This window comes from Coregonus lavaretus (genome assembly GCF_964263955.1).
Source record: "Coregonus lavaretus genome assembly, contig: HAP1_SCAFFOLD_1572, whole genome shotgun sequence".
In the NCBI taxonomy this organism is placed as follows: domain Eukaryota; kingdom Metazoa; phylum Chordata; class Actinopteri; order Salmoniformes; family Salmonidae; genus Coregonus; species Coregonus lavaretus.
Window position 1 is genome coordinate 48,316 of NW_028157197.1, and position 17,459 is coordinate 65,774.

The 17,459-nt window shown below is 42.1% G+C and overlaps 1 pseudogene across 1 annotated transcript in view; it reads left to right on the plus strand.

Annotated features, from left to right (window-relative positions):
* The first annotated feature begins 5,952 nt into the window (after positions 1–5,952).
* Positions 5,953–17,459, plus strand: part of LOC311125691 (intraflagellar transport protein 70A-like) — a 36,677-nt pseudogene continuing 25,170 nt past the window's right edge. The window contains exons 1-7 of the transcript in view: positions 5,953–6,101; positions 6,421–6,486; positions 7,446–7,654; positions 12,298–12,354; positions 14,222–14,357; positions 14,534–14,638; positions 16,179–16,307. The product of the transcript in view is annotated as an intraflagellar transport protein 70A-like (transcript). The remainder of the gene's footprint in view (positions 6,102–6,420; positions 6,487–7,445; positions 7,655–12,297; positions 12,355–14,221; positions 14,358–14,533; positions 14,639–16,178; positions 16,308–17,459) is intronic.

Sequence of the window (17,459 nt, forward strand, 5' to 3'; positions counted from 1 at the left end):
TTTGTTACAGAGTCTTTATATGTTTACTTCTTCCTCATATGTGCACCCAAAATGGCTGTCTCTCCAAAGAGAAATGTATGGCAGAACCAGAGAGCTGCAACGTTTAAGCGACACACGTTGGTCATGCCGATTTCTAGCCCTACGTAATATCATGGACACTCTACCTGCCCTTAAACGACTACTGCAAGAGATTGCTCAAGAACGTCATGGTGAAAGAACTGTTGAGGCCCGAGGTCTTCTTGCTCAAATTGACCTAGAATTTGTTGTGCATCTTGTTACTCTGCGTAAGTTGTTTGGGGAGACAAAGCTATTGTCTGACATGTTACAGTCACAAACTGTTGATCTGTCAAGTGCTGTTGACTTAGTAAATGCTTTAGTCCTGACATTGAAAGACCACAGGCAGGAGTCTTTCTTTGATGAGTTGTGGGATGAAGCATTGAATATTTGTGAGCAGTGTGATTCTGCAACAAGGTCAGTGGCGAAACGTCAGAAAATGCTGAGCTCTAGACTCAGTGGCTACTGCACGCTAAGCACTGTTGGTCAGAGGGAGGTAGAACGTGACAAAGATATGTTTCTCACATCATTTTTCTATCCTGTAATTGACAGCATGCTCAATGAGTTGAACAGACGTTTCTCCAATACAAACTGTGAGCTCATGAGAAGCATACAGTCTCTCAGTCCCCAGAGTGATACCTTTTTAAAGGAGAGCAATGTTTTTTCATTTGGCCGTTTGTATAATGCAGACATTGATGATTTAGGGCATGAGCTCCATCAATTTAAGAGAGTTTTGGACAGAAAAATACAGAGTGGTGAAGTCAAAAAGCCATGCAGTACAGTTGAGCTGGTTTGTTTTATTGAGCCATACAGGGAAGTTTTCTTTGAGCTCTTTAGACTGTGCAAGATTGCTGTAACCCTTCCTGTAAGCTCAGCCTCTTGCGAACGCAGTTTCTCCACACTGAAACTGATAAAAACCTTCCTGCGGTCCACCACTAGTGATGAGAGACTCAGTGATCTTGGTGTCCTGAGCATAGAGTCCAGAAGGGCCAAGGCTCTGGATCTTGATGTATTTGTGGACCGTTTTGCCAGAGAGCACAACCGCCGTGTATAAATGTGTATAAAAAGGTATATGTAGTATATGTTTGTTTAGTGAGCATTCATGCTGTCATTTTTTCCTAATGTGAACTATGGTGGAAATGTGCTGTCCTAAATGGACTTGCCCATATATGTTGTAAAGCCTTTTTTTGTACACCTGCTCATCAACTGACAGTGAAGTACACAAAGACACAGACACACACACAGACACCTGTAATATTCTTGTTTTCATGTTGTTGCTGATATCCATCAGTGTTGTTCATATTGCTACATTGTGTTGACATGATTGTTGCTTTTAAACGAATGTTAACTTAATGTTTATTGTCTGCATCCTATTGGACTACTGGATGTTAATGTGTAACACGTTTCCCTGTTTATGTGCTTTAGCAATACTGTATGTCAATATGGTCATGCTAGTAAAGCCTCTTTGAATTGAATTTCTTTTCTGATTTGGTTTATTTTACCTAAATGGATACAGGGTAGTGTGTTTTGTTTATAAATCACTCAGAAAGTTTTCTTTCTTAAAACAAAATGTGGAATCAACTGTCCACAGTAGTGGGGCTTCCATAAATAGGAAATGGCACATTGTTGTACCCTTTGTTGTATCCTGGAGTTTTGTTCACATTGAATATGAACCCTGTATTTGTACCCTGTACTTTTTTTTTATTTTTTTTAATTTATTTTTTTATGGCACTATCTCTCTTGCATCTGCACTCTTGTACAAAATACGTGTTATAATAAATGTCATATGATTTTAAAGTAAAATAAAGTTTATAATCTTTGAATATCATGTGTTGCCAGTTTTTTTATGTGTGCCCCCCTGATTAAACACTGGCCCCTTTTGTCATTTGTTACTGACCTTTGAGAAGGCTATGATATTGAGATGGGTTGGAGTTGTGATGCCTGGAGACAACACTCAGATGCCGTTGTTGACTGTTCCTGATCTGGATGAAGAGGGACAAGTGGGACTGGATGGAGTATTGATGGATAAATATTCATTTTGATTATTTGATAATTTTTCAAATGTTTTTCAATATTAGTGTGATTTTAGTATTTTGTTATGAATCAAAGGGGGGAAATAGGATAATGTGATTCATTTATCATTTATATATCATTTTATATTCTTAGTTGATATTGTTGTTTTAATTTGAATGTGTTGTTTTGCAAAATATACTGTTTGGTCTTTTCTTTTCTTCCAGAAGCATTTGGGGGAATATGTAGAGATTGAAATAGTCAAACAAGGACAATATGAAGGGACAATATGAAAGGAGAATATGAAGGGAACTGGAGGAGATGGAACAAGGAAGGTGTGGAAATGTTCCAATTCCATCATCGAAGATGCATTGGAAGTCGAGACTGCTGAGGAGATGAAATGTAGTGGACTACATTCCGGTGTCTGCAATGAAATATAGACATATTTGCATGTGTAATACATAATTTGTGTCATATTCTTAGGTATTCATTTTTGTAGAATGATATTTGATGTTATTGGATACATGTGGGGATCTTAGATGTTTTTGTTTATTTCGTGGAAGCTTAGGGACATGGAGTCTAGGCAGGGATAGAGATAATCCACCGTAGGGTCCGATGGGTCGACCAGCCTGAGAGTGGACATTTTGGATAGTATTTTGTTTGCTGGGGCTTTCATGTGTATTTAATTGCATCATAGTTTCAAATGCATTGATAAAGATTTATGAATTGATCTGGAGTACCTAGGTGGTTGCCTGGGGCAGAGGGGCCGTGAGATAATTTTACTGTCTTGATTGATGGATGGATATTTGGAAAGAAGGCTGCCAGACAGGTTTTTCGCTCTCACACTTCATAAAGATTTGTTCATATTTCATAGTGATGTATTCACACTTCATAAAGATTTGTTTATATTTCATAGAAAGGTATTTACACTCAAGAGAAAAGTGGTTTTTGGTTTATTGTTAAAGATACTCAATAAGATAAATTGTTACTTGTCATTGTCACGATCGTTGACACATGATGAAGCGGACCAAGGCGCAGCGTTGAAGGTGAACATATTATTTATTTAGAATGATCACACGATCAAAACAACAACGATAACGTGACGTCTACGGTATAACACAAACCAAATCAGAACAAGATCCCACAAAGAATAGCTGAAACAGCCTACCTAAGTATGGCTCCCAATCAGAGACAACGAGCAACAGCTGCCTCTGATTGGGAACCACCCTGACCAACATAGATCTATATGATCTAGAACAAAACCCAAAACATAGAAAACACAACATAGAAGCTACCCCGTGAAACTAAACATAGAAAATCCACACCCTGGCTCAACATTTCAGAGTCCCCAGAGCCAGGGCGTGACAGTCATAATCCTATTCTTTTTGTTTTCGAGACTTTTAGTTAGTCTCGAAGGGGGGAAATATGTAGTGTATTAAGATTATGACTTTGCTAATGTTTTCAAGTGGAACCTGAGAGGATGTTTATTTAGTTTCAGAAGGAGTCGTTTTAGAGTGACGCCCTATAGAAGAGAGGGAGTGTGTGTTGTAGACAGGGGATTGGACAGTAGAGGGAGCCACCCATATTTTGGAGAATATTGTAAGTACTGGGTTTAAACAAAGAAGAGCAGAGCGGACATTGTAATTTGGAAAACACTGCTCTCCGGGTGATCATGACATCTGTAAACTTATGCTGAAATCTTGTGATATGAATAAAACTTATGATGAAAGTTCAGTATAAGCGGACTCCTTTGTTTAACAGCAATAATTAGCAACATTGACTCGACACTACAACTGCCTCGCCTGGTTCACCAACTACTTCTCAGATAGAGTTCAGTGTGTCAAATCGGAGGGCCTGTTGTCTGGACCTATGGCAGTCTCTATGGGGGTGCCACAGGGTTCAATTCTTGTGCCGACTCTTTTCTCCGTGTATATCAATGATGTCGCTCTTGCTGCTGGTGACTCTCAGATCCACCTCTACGCAGACGACACCATTTTGTATACATCTGGCCCTTCATTGGACACTGTGTTAACAAACCTCCAAACGAGCTTCAATGCCATACAACACTCCTTCAGTAGCCTCCAACTGCTCTTAAACACTAGTAAAACTAAATGCATGCTCTTCAATCGAACGCTGCTGGCACCCGCCCACCCGACTAGAATCACCACTCTCGACGGGTCTGACCTAGAGTATGTGGACAACTACAAATACCTAGGTGTCTGGTTAGACTGTAAACTCTCCTTCCAGACTCACATTAAGAATCTCCAATCCAAAGTTAAATCTAGAATCGGCTTCCTATTTTGCAACAAAGCCTCCTTCACTCATGCTGCCAAACATGCCCTTGTAAAACTGACTATCCTACCGATCCTTGACTTCGGCGATGTCATTTACAAAATAGCCTCCAACACTCTACTCAGCAAATTGGATGTAGTCTATCACAGTGCCATCCGTTTTGTCTCCAAAGCCCCATACACTACCCACCACTGTGACCTGTACGCTCTTGTTGGCTGGTCCTCACTACATGTTCGTCGTCAAACCCACTGGCTCCAGGCCATCTATAAATCACTGCTAGTATCTCTATTTGCACCCCAGTATCTCTATTTGCACATAATATCTTGCACATCTAGCATTCCAGTGTTAATACTAATTGTAATTATTTTGCACTATAGCCTATTTATTGCCTTACCTCCATAAATTGCTACATTTGCACACACTGTGTATATATTTTCTGTTGTATTTTTTGACTTTATGTTTTTTTTACCCCATATGTAACTCTGTGTTGTTGTTTTTATCGCACTGCTATGCTTTATCTTGGCCAGGTCGCAGTTGAAAATGAGAACTTGTTCTCAACTGGCTTACCTGGTTAAATAAAGGTTAAATAAAAAAATAAATTAAAAATACCTGTTCAGACAACACACTCCAGGTGTCAGTAAATCAACAACCTTGGCTTTATACCTGTCCAGACAACACACTCCAGGTGGAAGTATGCACACTTTCAGTTTGTATACTAAATACAGTGATTGTCACAGTCCACCACAACATAATAATAAAAATAATTTATTAAACTTCTATAGAGCTGTTCATGATAGAAATCTCAACATACCTTATCCTGATAAGCAAGGGATGGACAGCATTAAATCTCATCAAAAGTGTCCTACCCAAAGAGATAGATAGAGGACTCATCTTTATATCTGTGCCATTATCACATCTGTGACAGAATGGGTAGCACCATTGAGGCTTCAACCAGCGGAAGAGGCAAAGAGAGAGAGATAGCTGGGCCCAAAATCTGTCTTCTCCAACATTTGGCGTTTTCTTTTTTTTGTATGGAGGTAAATGAGAGTGTTGAATTTGGTTAACAAAAACATTTAATGGCTTATTTGATCTAATAGAAGTTTCGTAATGTTTAAGTTGTTACGAGTGTACTGATATAAGTAGGACATCCTGGCAACTTTGAGAAAAAATACTTTATATCTGAGTTGTGCCTGTTGTTCACACGCATATCTGCCCTCTCATTGGCTAGAATGGTCCCACCTGATCTTGCCTCCTCCCGACTGCCTTCCATTTTTTAACACATTTATTTTCATTGTTAGATTCACTTGAGATTCTGGTCAATATAATGGATAGTCTGTGCTACAACCCATAGGAATCCCCACCCAGTTGACTACTTTGACTACTTTAAAATGGCGGAAGCCCTCAATGGTGCTGCCCATGCTCAAAACAGCCTTTTGGCCACTAAAGGCCTCTATCAATCTCTATGGTCCTACCTCGCAACAGACGCTCCTCATTGGCTGTTTTAAAGTTCTTCAACGTCAGGGTTTCCGTTTCCGGTACGGTTGCTAAGTAACACTTCCTGTGCGTTGAATGTGTAGAAAAGTAAATAACGCCGAGAACATGGTGCATTAATTGGGATTATTGGTGAATCGGCAAGAATTTCCCGCGTGAAAAGTCTTACCTTTGAGAACTGTTGATGTAGCGGCAAAATCATGACAGTGACAACGATTAAAGACGGCGAATACACTGCCACTGTCTACAAAATGGTGAGAAGTTGCTCGCTTGCATAGCTAACGTTACATGCCGTGGATACTAACGCTAGCCATGATAGCTAGCTAGCTAATGAAACTGGTTATTTGAACTTGTGGTTTTCGTATAGCTAGCTAACGTTACAATACGAATTAACAAATTGGGGCTTTAACAAGCTAGTTAACTTTGATTAAGCTAGCTTGACAGGCCCTTCTATTTCAAGGCTCAGGCTATAGCGTAACGCGAGCTAACGAACTAAGCGTGTGACAACATAGCTAGCTAGATAGCTAATGTATTATTTTATAACTAGCTGCTAACTCTGTTCTCCTCCTATAGATCAAAGATGGGCGGTATGGAGAGGCCATCCACATCCTCAGCCATGAACTGCAGAAACAGATGAAGGTAGTGTGTGTGTGTGTGTGTGTGTGTGTGTGTGTGTGTGTGTGTGTGTGTGTGTGTGTGTGTGTGTGTGTTGTTCCTGTAAAGGTGACTCATTGACATCAGTGCACTGCACACACACCTTCACCTGATAGATGTATTGAACTGTTCATTCAATACGTTGTAGTTTCTAGGTAGATTGTTCCTAGTCAGTTCTGATCCACGTGCATATTTGCTATGCTGCATTTGCGAGTAGTTCATAGTCAAATCTGGCAAAGTCCACCCGACTGACACACATAATATTATTGTGATACTACAGATCTTGCTATGTTTAGAGAGGATCCCTAAGATCCACAACACACCACCATGTCTGATAACCACCCATATCTGCTTGCTCGGAGGGGTTGGGATAAAGCAGAAGACACATCCATTGGACATTCGTGTACATCACTGGCAGCCTGGTCCCAGATTTTTTACATTTGAGTCATTTTAGCAGATGCTCATATCCAGAGCGACTTACAGTTAGTGAGTGCATACATTTTTCATACTGATCTGTTGTCTCCTTCTATAGCCTGGTCCCAGATCTGTTGTCTCCTTCTATAGTCTGGTCCCAGATCTGTTGTCTCCTTCTATAGCCTTGTCCCAGATCTGTTTATGCTCTTGCCAACTCCATTGCTGTCATCACCAAGCCAATGTTTAGCATGCCAATGAGTGACAAGGGGTTGTCATGATAGCACAAACAGACTGTCCCTCAGGCTATCTCATTGGACAATACATCTAGGGCTCGATTCAATCCGTATCGGCGAAGTTCAGCGCTATAGCGTTCTTGAAAATGTAAAGGGAATTTCCGATTGAGCCGATAGAATGCAGCGTTTACCGTGAATGCAGTCTCATGGAACGCAGGAACATTTGCCTTTTTAACTGTCAATCGCCCTATAGTGCTGAACTTGTTATCCTCCTCCTCCTCCTCCTCCTCCTCCCAGTCGCGGGCAGCCCTGTCTCTGCTGGGGTACTGCTACTACCACATGCAGGACTTTACCAACGCAGCAGAGTGCTATGAGCAGCTGACCCAGCTACACCCGAGGTGGAGGAGTACAAGCTGTATTACGCCCAGTCTCTGTACGGGGCCTGTGCCTACCCCGATGCCATGAAGGCTACCTTTCTACTGGACAACCCTACCAGCCACACCAAGGTACAGTTCCTACATTCAGTTAGAATACCAAGGTAGAGTTATAATCAGTGTTTTCATTTGAGCCGGATCATGACGCGAGGATCCGGCACCTCTCAGTTTTGGACTGTTTTGTTCCGGAACCCATTTGCCAGGATCCGGTACCTCTCGTGGCATGAAACATAATTTTCACTGTTTGCAATTTAACAATTCTAATAAAAGCAAGCAGAGTTCATTCAAGTTGACTCCTCTGTAATTCTCCTGCCCCGTAAAAAAAAAAGTAATGTGAAAACGTGTCTGATATTCTAAGAATTGATTAGTGTTGCGCTGGCCCGGGTTTATGGTTTGCGCAACATTGTAGCCAATATAGACCAACGTGTGGCCATTGCTGTGGTGAGAGAGAGAAGAAAGCCTGCATCTCTCACAGGACTAGAGGGACATTCACTTTCTATGATCTCTCTCCCTCTCTCTGCTATGATAGACATGAGTCTGCAACTCTCATCTCTCCAGCGTTGCACTCATTTATTTCCTTATAGAATCATAGCAATGGGAAGGGTGCTGGAGGTACCGTAGAACCCCTGATAAATTGAAATACATTTGCCAAAGTTATAGAATTACTGCTGTCTGTTCAGAAAGAAATTAAATAATTCCGAATATTACACTAGGAGTAGGCCTATAATTTAGCCACAGAGGATCAATAGTTACTTTTTTTAAAGCCTAGCTGTGGATTATGTGTAGCCCCATCACAAGGCAACACGTGGCAAATCAGTCAGTAAACAGCATGCAGTATTTCAAATACAATCGCGGGAAAACACAGGTTGGAAAGAAAACGGATCCTGCTGAAAAGAGAAGACTATGCTGTAGGCTACCAAATACATTATCAACTTCCAAATAGGCCTATTGAGCGAACAGCATTGTTTTACAAAGTAGAACGAGAGAGAGAGAGAGGCTTTTGGCACTAGCGCATCGGCCATCACCAGTGAGTGAGCTGCATCATTGGGTGAGTCAGTGAAACTGGAAAGCTTTTTTAGGACTAATTTCCTCATATTGTACAACATAAGACTCCTGAACAGCTAATCATGGCTACCCAGACTATTTGCACTGCCCCCCCACCCCATCCTTTTTACGCTGCTGCTACCCTGTTAAGTATTTATGCATAGTCACTTTAACTCTACCCACATGTACATATTACCTCAACTACCTCAACTAGCCGGTGCCCCCGCACATTGACTCTGCAACGGTACCCCCCTGTATATATAGCCTCCCTACTGTCACTTTATTTTACTTCTGCTCTTTTTTTTCTCAACACTTTTTTGTTGTTGTTGTTGTTCTATTCTTACTTTTTTTGTTTAAAATAAATGCACTGTTGGTTAAGGGCTGTAAGTAAGCATTTCACTGTAATGTCTGCACCTGTTGTATTCGGCGCATGTGACCAATAAAATTTGATTTGATTTGATGTGTGTCTCCACACACCTAGGCCTAGGCTATTGATACAAGGTCTATCAAGACAAGGTCGTTTTTATTGATCTCAGATTCTCAGTTTGGCAATGTCATAGTAGCCTGTCATTTCAATCTTTTGTGAGGGATTAAAAAATATTCTGTTAAAGTCTCCAGTCAAAATTCTAGCAAAGTGCATAGCGCATAGAATTAAAAAGGTATTGTCGGATATTATTCATTCTAATCAGACAGGTTTTTTTACATGGAAGATACATTGGAGATAATATAAGGCAAGTATTGGAAACAATAGAACACTATGGAAAATATGGGAAACCAGGCCTGCTATTCATAGTAGACTTCGAAAAGGCATTTGATAAAGTACGACTGGGGTTTATATACAGTGGGGAAAAAAAGTATTTAGTCAGCCACCAATTGTGCAAGTTCTCCCACTTAAAAAGATGAGAGAGGCCTGTAATTTTCATCATAGGTACACGTCAACTATGACAGACAAAATGAGGAAAAAAAATCCAGAAAATCACATTGTAGGATTTTTTATGAATTTATTTGCAAATTATGGTGGAAAATAAGTATTTGGTCAATAACAAAAGTTTCTCAATACTTTGTTATATACCCTTTGTTGGCAATGACACAGGTCAAACGTTTTCTGTAAGTCTTCACAAGGTTTTCACACACTGTTGCTGGTATTTTGGCCCATTCCTCCATGCAGATCTCCTCTAGAGCAGTGATGTTTTGGGGCTGTCGCTGGGCAACACAGACTTTCAACTCCCTCCAAAGATTTTCTATGGGGTTGACATCTGGAGACTGGCTAGGCCACTCCAGGACCTTGAAATGCTTCTTACGAAGCCACTCCTTCGTTGCCCGGGCGGTGTGTTTGGGATCATTGTCATGCTGAAAGACCCAGCCACGTTTCATCTTCAATGCCCTTGCTGATGGAAGGAGGTTTTCACTCAAAATCTCACGATACATGGCCCCATTCATTCTTTCCTTTACACGGATCAGTCGTCCTGGTCCCTTTGCAGAAAAACAGCCCCAAAGCATGATGTTTCCACCCCCATGCTTCACAGTAGGTATGGTGTTCTTTGGATGCAACTCAGCATTCTTTGTCCTCCAAACACGACGAGTTGAGTTTTTACCAGAAAGTTATATTTTGGTTTCATCTGACCATATGACATTCTCCCAATCCTCTTCTGGATCATCCAAATGCACTCTAGCAAACTTCAGACGGGCCTGGACATGTACTGGCTTAAGCAGGGGGACACGTCTGGCACTGCAGGATTTGAGTCCCTGGCGGCGTAGTGTGTTACTGATGGTAGGCTTTGTTACTTTGGTCCCAGCTCTCTGCAGGTCATTCAGTAGGTCCCCCCGTGTGGTTCTGGGATTTTTGCTCACCGTTCTTGTGATCATTTTGACCCCACGGGGTGAGATCTTGCGTGGAGCCCCAGATCGAGGGAGATTATCAGTGGTCTTGTATGTCTTCCATTTCCTAATAATTGCTCCCACAGTTGATTTCTTCAAACCAAGCTGCTTACCTATTGCAGATTCAGTCTTCCCAGCCTGGTGCAGGTCTACAATTTTGTTTCTGGTGTCTTTTGACAGCTCTTTGGTCTTGGCCATAGTGGAGTTTGGAGTGTGACTGTTTGAGGTTGTGGACAGGTGTCTTTTATACTGATAACAAGTTCAAACAGGTGCCATTAATACAGGTAACGAGTGGAGGACAGAGGAGCCTCTTAAAGAAGAAGTTACAGGTCTGTGAGAGCCAGAAATCTTGCTTGTTTGTAGGTGACCAAATACTTATTTTCCACCATAATTAGCAAATAAATTCATTAAAAATCCTACAATGTGATTTTCTGGAGAAAAAAAATCTCATTGGAGAAAAAAAATTTGTCTGTCATAGTTGACGTGTACCTATAATGAAAATTACAGGCCTCTCTCATCTTTTTAAGTGGGAGAACTTGCACAATTGGTGGCTGACTAAATACTTTTTTCCCCCACTGTATAAATGCCTGGAGCATTTCAATTGTGGAGAATCTCTTATAAAATGGGTCAAAATCATGTATAGTAACCCTAGGTGTAAAATAGTAAATAATGGCTATTTCTCAGAAAGTTTTAAACTGTCAAGAGGAGTGAAACAAGGTTGTCCACTATCGGCATATCTATTTATTGTGGCCATCGAGATGTTAGCTATTAAAATCAGATCCAACAATAATATCAGAGGATTAGAAATTCAGGGCTTAAAAACAAAGGTGTCATTGTACGCTGATGATTCATGTTTTCTTTTAAATCCACAACTAGAATTCCTCCACAGCCTCATAGAGGATCTAGATACAGTGGGGAAAAAAGTATTTAGTCAGCCACCAATTGTGCAAGTTCTCCCACTTAAAAAGATGAGAGAGGCCTGTAATTTTCATCATAGGTACACGTCAACTATGACAGACAAAATGAGGGGAAAAAATCCAGAAAATCACATTGTAGGATTTTTTATGACTTTATTTGCAAATTATGGTGGAAAATAAGTATTTGGTCAATAACAAAAGTTTCTCAATACTTTGTTATATACCCTTTGTTGGCAATGACACAGGTCAAACAGTTTCTGTAAGTCTTCACAAGGTTTTCACACACTGTTGCTGCAATGTGATTTTCTGGAAAAAAATTCTCAATTTGTCTGTCATAGTTGACGTGTACCTATGATGAAAATTACAGGCCTCTCTCATTTTTTTAAGTGGGAGAACTTGCACAATTGGTGGCTGACTAAAAACTGTTTTCCCCCACTGTATATAAAAAACATGGGGGATTGGAAGTGATGCAGACAATTACATTGATAGAAGATACAATTGATACAATCTATCTGCAATATTAAGCTGATCTAAAAAAAAAAAAAAAAACAGCAGTTAGTTATAATGTTTACTACCAGCCCCACCAGGTAGAGTTATAATGTTTACTACCAGCCCCACCAGGTAGAGTTATAATGTTTACTACCAGCCCCACCAGGTAGAGTTATAATGTTTACTACCAGCCCCACCAGGTAGAGTTATAATGTTTACTACCAGCCCCACCAGGTAGAGTTATAATGTTTACTACCAGCCCCACCAGGTAGAGTTATAATGTTTACTACCAGCCCCACCAGGTAGAGTTATCCACACTGAGATATAATTATATTCTCTTGGTTCTTTTCTCTCTTCTGACCCATGTTCTGTCCATCTCTCCCACAGATGATCAAACTGCAGGCAGCCATCAAATACGGAGAAGAGGAGTACTCTGGAGCGAAGGTTAGTACAGTGAGGGAAAAAAGTATTTGATCCCCTGCTGAATTTGTACGTTTGCCCACTGACAAAGACATGATCAGTCTATAATTTTAATGGTAGGTTTCTTTGAACAGTGAGAGACAGAATAACAACAAAAAAATCCAGAAAAACGCATGTCAAAAATGTTATAAATTGATTTGCATTTTAATGAGGGAAATAAGTATTTGACCCCTCTGCAAAACATGACCTAGTACTTGGTGGCAAAACCCTTGTTGGCAATCACAGATGTCAGACGTTTCTTGTAGTTGGCCACCAGGTTTGCACACATCTCAGGAGGGATTTTGTCCCACTCCTCTTTGCAGATCTTCTCCAAGTCATTAAGGTTTCGAGGCTGACGTTTGGCAATTCGAATCTTCAGCTCCCTCCACAGATTTTCTATGGGATTAAGGTCTGGAGACTGGCTAGGCCACTCCAGGACCTTAATGTGCTTCTTCTTGAGCCACTCCTTTGTTGCCTTGGCCGTGTGTTTTGGGTCATTGTCATACTGGAATACCCATCCACAACCCATTTTCAATGCCCTGGCTGAGGGAAGGAGGTTCTCACCCAAGATTTGACGGTACATGGCCCCGTCCATCGTCCCTTTGATGTGGTGAAGTTGTCCTGTCCCCTTAGCAGAAAAACACCCCCAAAGCATAATGTTTCCACCTCCATGTTTGACGGTGGGGATGGTGTTCTTGGGGTCATAGGCAGCATTCCTCCTCCTCCAAACACGGCGAGTTGAGTTGATGCCAAAGAGCTCGATTTTGGTCTCATCTGACCACAACACTTTCACCCAGTTCTCCTCTGAATCATTCAGATGTTCATTGGCAAACTTCAGACGGGCCTGTATATGTGCTTTCTTGAGCAGGGGGACCTTGCGGGCGCTGCAGGATTTCAGTCCTTCACGGCGTAGTGTGTTACCAATTGTTTTCTTGGTGACTATGGTCCCAGCTGCCTTGAGATCATTGACAAGATCCTCCCGTGTAGTTCTGGGCTGATTCCTCACCGTTCTCATGATCATTGCAACTCCACGAGGTGAGATCTTGCATGATGCCCCAGGCCGAGGGAGATTGACAGTTCTTTTGCGTTTCTTCCATTTACGAATAATCGCACCAACTGTTGTCACCTTCTCACCAAGTTGCTTGGCGATGGTCTTGTAGCCCATTCCAGCCTTGTGTAGGTCTACAATCTTGTCCCTGACATCCTTGGAGAGCTCTTTGGTCTTGGCCATGGTGGAGAGTTTGGAATCTGATTGATTGATTGCTTTTGTGGACAGGTGTCTTTTATGCAGGTAACAAGCTGAGATTAGGAACACTCCCTTTAAGAGTGTGCTCCTAATCTCAGCTCGTTACCTGAATAAAAGACACCTGGGAGCCAGAAATCTTTCTGATTGAGAGGGGGTCAAATACTTATTTCCCTCATTAAAATACAAATCAATTTATAACATTTTTGACATGCGTTTTTCTGGATTGTTTTGTTGTTATTCTGTCTCTCACTGTTCAAATAAACCTACCATTCAAATTATAGACTGATCATTTCTTTGTCAGTGGGCAAACGCGCAAAATCAGCAGGGGATCAAATACTTTTTTCCCTCACTGTAGCTACTAGTATTGGACATATACTGGACTTGGCCATGACTAGAACCATGACTAGAACCATAACTAGAACCATGACTAGAACCAGAACTAAAGACCAAAAACATGTACCTGGTGGTTACTTTTTGCGGTCAGGAGAAATTAATATAACCCCTTGTAACCCCTTATAACTCCTTTTCTCCATGAATATGCCCTTACGACTCCCTATAACGCTTTATGACCTCTTATAACCCCTTCATGAACCCTCTCCCTGTCAGACATTGGTAGAGCAGCTTCCCCAGGACGACCCAGACTATGAGGTGGACATGGGCTGTCTACTCTACAAGGAGGGGGAGTACGAGGAGGCCTGCAAGAAGTTCATGTCTGCCATGCAGGTGCTGGGATACCAACCAGGTAACTGCACACACAAAGGAAACCTTTTGACCTTTTGGATATCCTAAAAGTCTCTTGAAAGTTGCTGAATCTCTCTCTCCCTCCTCCCTCTTCCCTCTCCTCTCTCTCCCTCCCTCCTCCCTCTCCCGCTCCCTATCTCCCTCCTCCCTCCCTCTCTCTCTTCCTTCCTGTCTCAGACCTGTCCTACAACATAGGTCTGTGCTACTATAGCATGAAACAGTATGCTCAGGCCCTCAAATTCATCGGAGAGATCATCGAGAGAGGGATCAGGGAGCATCCAGGTAAAACGGGTCACCTGTTTAGTTAGATACCTGATCACAAGGCCAGCACACCTGTTTAGTTAGATACCTGATCATATCTCTAAAGACCAGCACACCTGTTTAGTTAGATACCTGATCATATCTCTAAAGACCAGCACACCTGTTTAGTTAGATACCTGATCATATCTCTAAAGGTCAGCACACCTGTTTAGTTAGATACCTGATCACAAGGCCAGCACACCTGTTTAGTTAGATACCTGATCACATCTCTAAAGACCAGCACACCTGTTTAGTTAGATGCCTGATCACAAGGCCAGCACACCTGTTTAGTTAGATACCTGATCACATCTCTAAAGGCCAGCACACCTGTTTAGTTAGATACCTGATCACATCTCCAAAGGTCAGCACACCTGTTTAGTTAGATACCTGATCACATCTCTAAAGGCCAGCACACCTGTTTAGTTAGATACCTGATCACATCTCTAAAGGTCAGCACACCTGTTTAGTTAGATACCTGATCACAAGGCCAGCACACCTGTTTAGTTAGATACCTGATCACATCTCTAAAGGTCAGCACACCTGTTTAGTTAGATACCTGATCACATGTCAAAAGGTCAGCACACCTGTTTAGTTAGATACCTGATCACATCTCTAAAGGCCAGCACACCTGTTTAGTTAGATACCTGATCACATGTCAAAATGTCAGCACACCTGTTTAGTTAGATACCTGATCACAAGGCTAGCACATCTGTTTAGTTAGATACCTGATCACAAGGCCAGCACACCTGTTTAGTTAGATACCTGATCACAAGGCCAGCACACCTGTTTAGTTAGATACCTGATCACAAGGCCAGCACACCTGTTTAGTTAGATACCTGATCACAAGGCCAGCACACCTGTTTAGTTAGATACCTGATCACAAGGCCAGCACACCTGTTTAGTTAGATACCTGATCACAAGGCCAGCACACCTGTTTAGTTAGGTACCTGATCACAAGGCCAGCACACCTGTTTAGTTAGATACCTGATCACATGGCCAGCACACCTGTTTAGTTAGATACCTGATCACAAGGCCAGCACACCTGTTTAGTTAGATACCTGATCACAAGGCCAGCACACCTGTTTAGTTAGATACCTGATCACAAGGCCAGCACACCTGTTTAGTTAGATACCTGATCACAAGGTCAGCACACCTGTTTAGTTAGATACCTGATCACATCTCTAAAGGTCAGCACACCTGTTTAGTTATATACCTGATCACATCTCTAAAGGCCAGCACACCTGTTTAGTTAGATACCTGATCACATTTCTAAAGGCCAGCACACCTGTTTAGTTAGATACCTGATCACATGTCAAAATGTCATCACACCTGTTTAGTTAGATACCTGATCACATCTCTAAAGGTCAGCACACCTGTTTAGTTAGATACCTGATCACATGTCAAAAGGTCAGCACACCTGTTTAGTTAGATACCTGATCACTGTGTTGTGATTTTCACTTAGTGTCCCTCCTTCTTCTCATCCATGTTTCCCCCTGACCGTCCGGTGTGTTCTCTCGTCCAGAGCTGAGCGTTGGCATGACGACAGAGGGCATCGACGTGAGAAGTGTGGGCAACACCCTGATCCTACATGAGACTGCCCTCATAGAAGGCTTCAACCTCAAGGCTGCTATAGAATACCAGCTCAAAAACTGTGAGTACACTCAGTAGCCTTGTGGTTAGAAGGTTGAGAGTTCAATCCCTGGCCGAGTCAAAATGGGACCAGATGTGTCTCTGCTTGGCTCTCAGCATTAAGGAGATAGATTGGTGTCTAAGGCCCTGCGATAGACTAGTGTCCTGTCCAGGGGGTGTACTGTACATCAAGCTGTCTCACTACAGAAACAGGAGATAGAATAGTGTCCTGTCCAGGGGGTGTACTGTACATCAAGCTGTCTCACTACAGAAACAGGAGATAGACTAGTGTCCTGTCCAGGGGGTGTACTGTACATCAAGCTGTCTCACTACAGAAACAGGAGATAGACTAGTGTCCTGTCCAGGGGGTGTACTGTACATCAAGCTGTCTCACTACAGAAACAGGAGATAGACTAGTGTCCTGTCCAGGGGGTGTACTGTACATCAAGCTGCCTCACTACAGAAACAGGAGATAGACTAGTGTCCTGTCCAGGGGGTGTACTGTACATCAAGCTGTCTCACTACAGAAACAGGAGATAGACTAGTGTCCTGTCCAGGGGGTGTACTGTACATCAAGCTGTCTCACTACAGAAACAGGAGATAGACTAGTGTCCTGTCCAGGTGACATAGTCATAGTATACCAGGCTGGCATAGAGTACCAGCTGAAAAACTGTCAGTGCTCATAGTATACCAGGCTGGCATAGAGTACCAGCTGAAAAACTGTCAGTGCTCATAGTATACCAGGCTGGCATAGAGTACCAGCTGAAAAACTGTCAGTGCTCATAGTATACCAGGCTGGCATAGAGTACCAGCTGAAAAACGGTCAGTGCTCATAGTATACCAGGCTGGCATAGAGTACCAGCTGAAAAACTGTCAGTGCTCATAGTATACCAGGCTGGCATAGAGTACCAGCTGATAAACTGTCAGTGCTCATAGTATACCAGGCTGGCATAGAGTACCAGCTGAAAAACTGTCAGTGCTCATAGTATACCAGGCTGGCATAGAGTACCAGCTGAAAAACTGTCAGTGCTCATAGTATACCAGGCTGGCATAGAGTACCAGCTGATAAACTGTCAGTGCTCATAGTATACCAGGCTGGCATAGAGTACCAGCTGAAAAACTGTCAGTGCTCATAGTATACCAGGCTGGCATAGAGTACCAGCTGATAAACTGT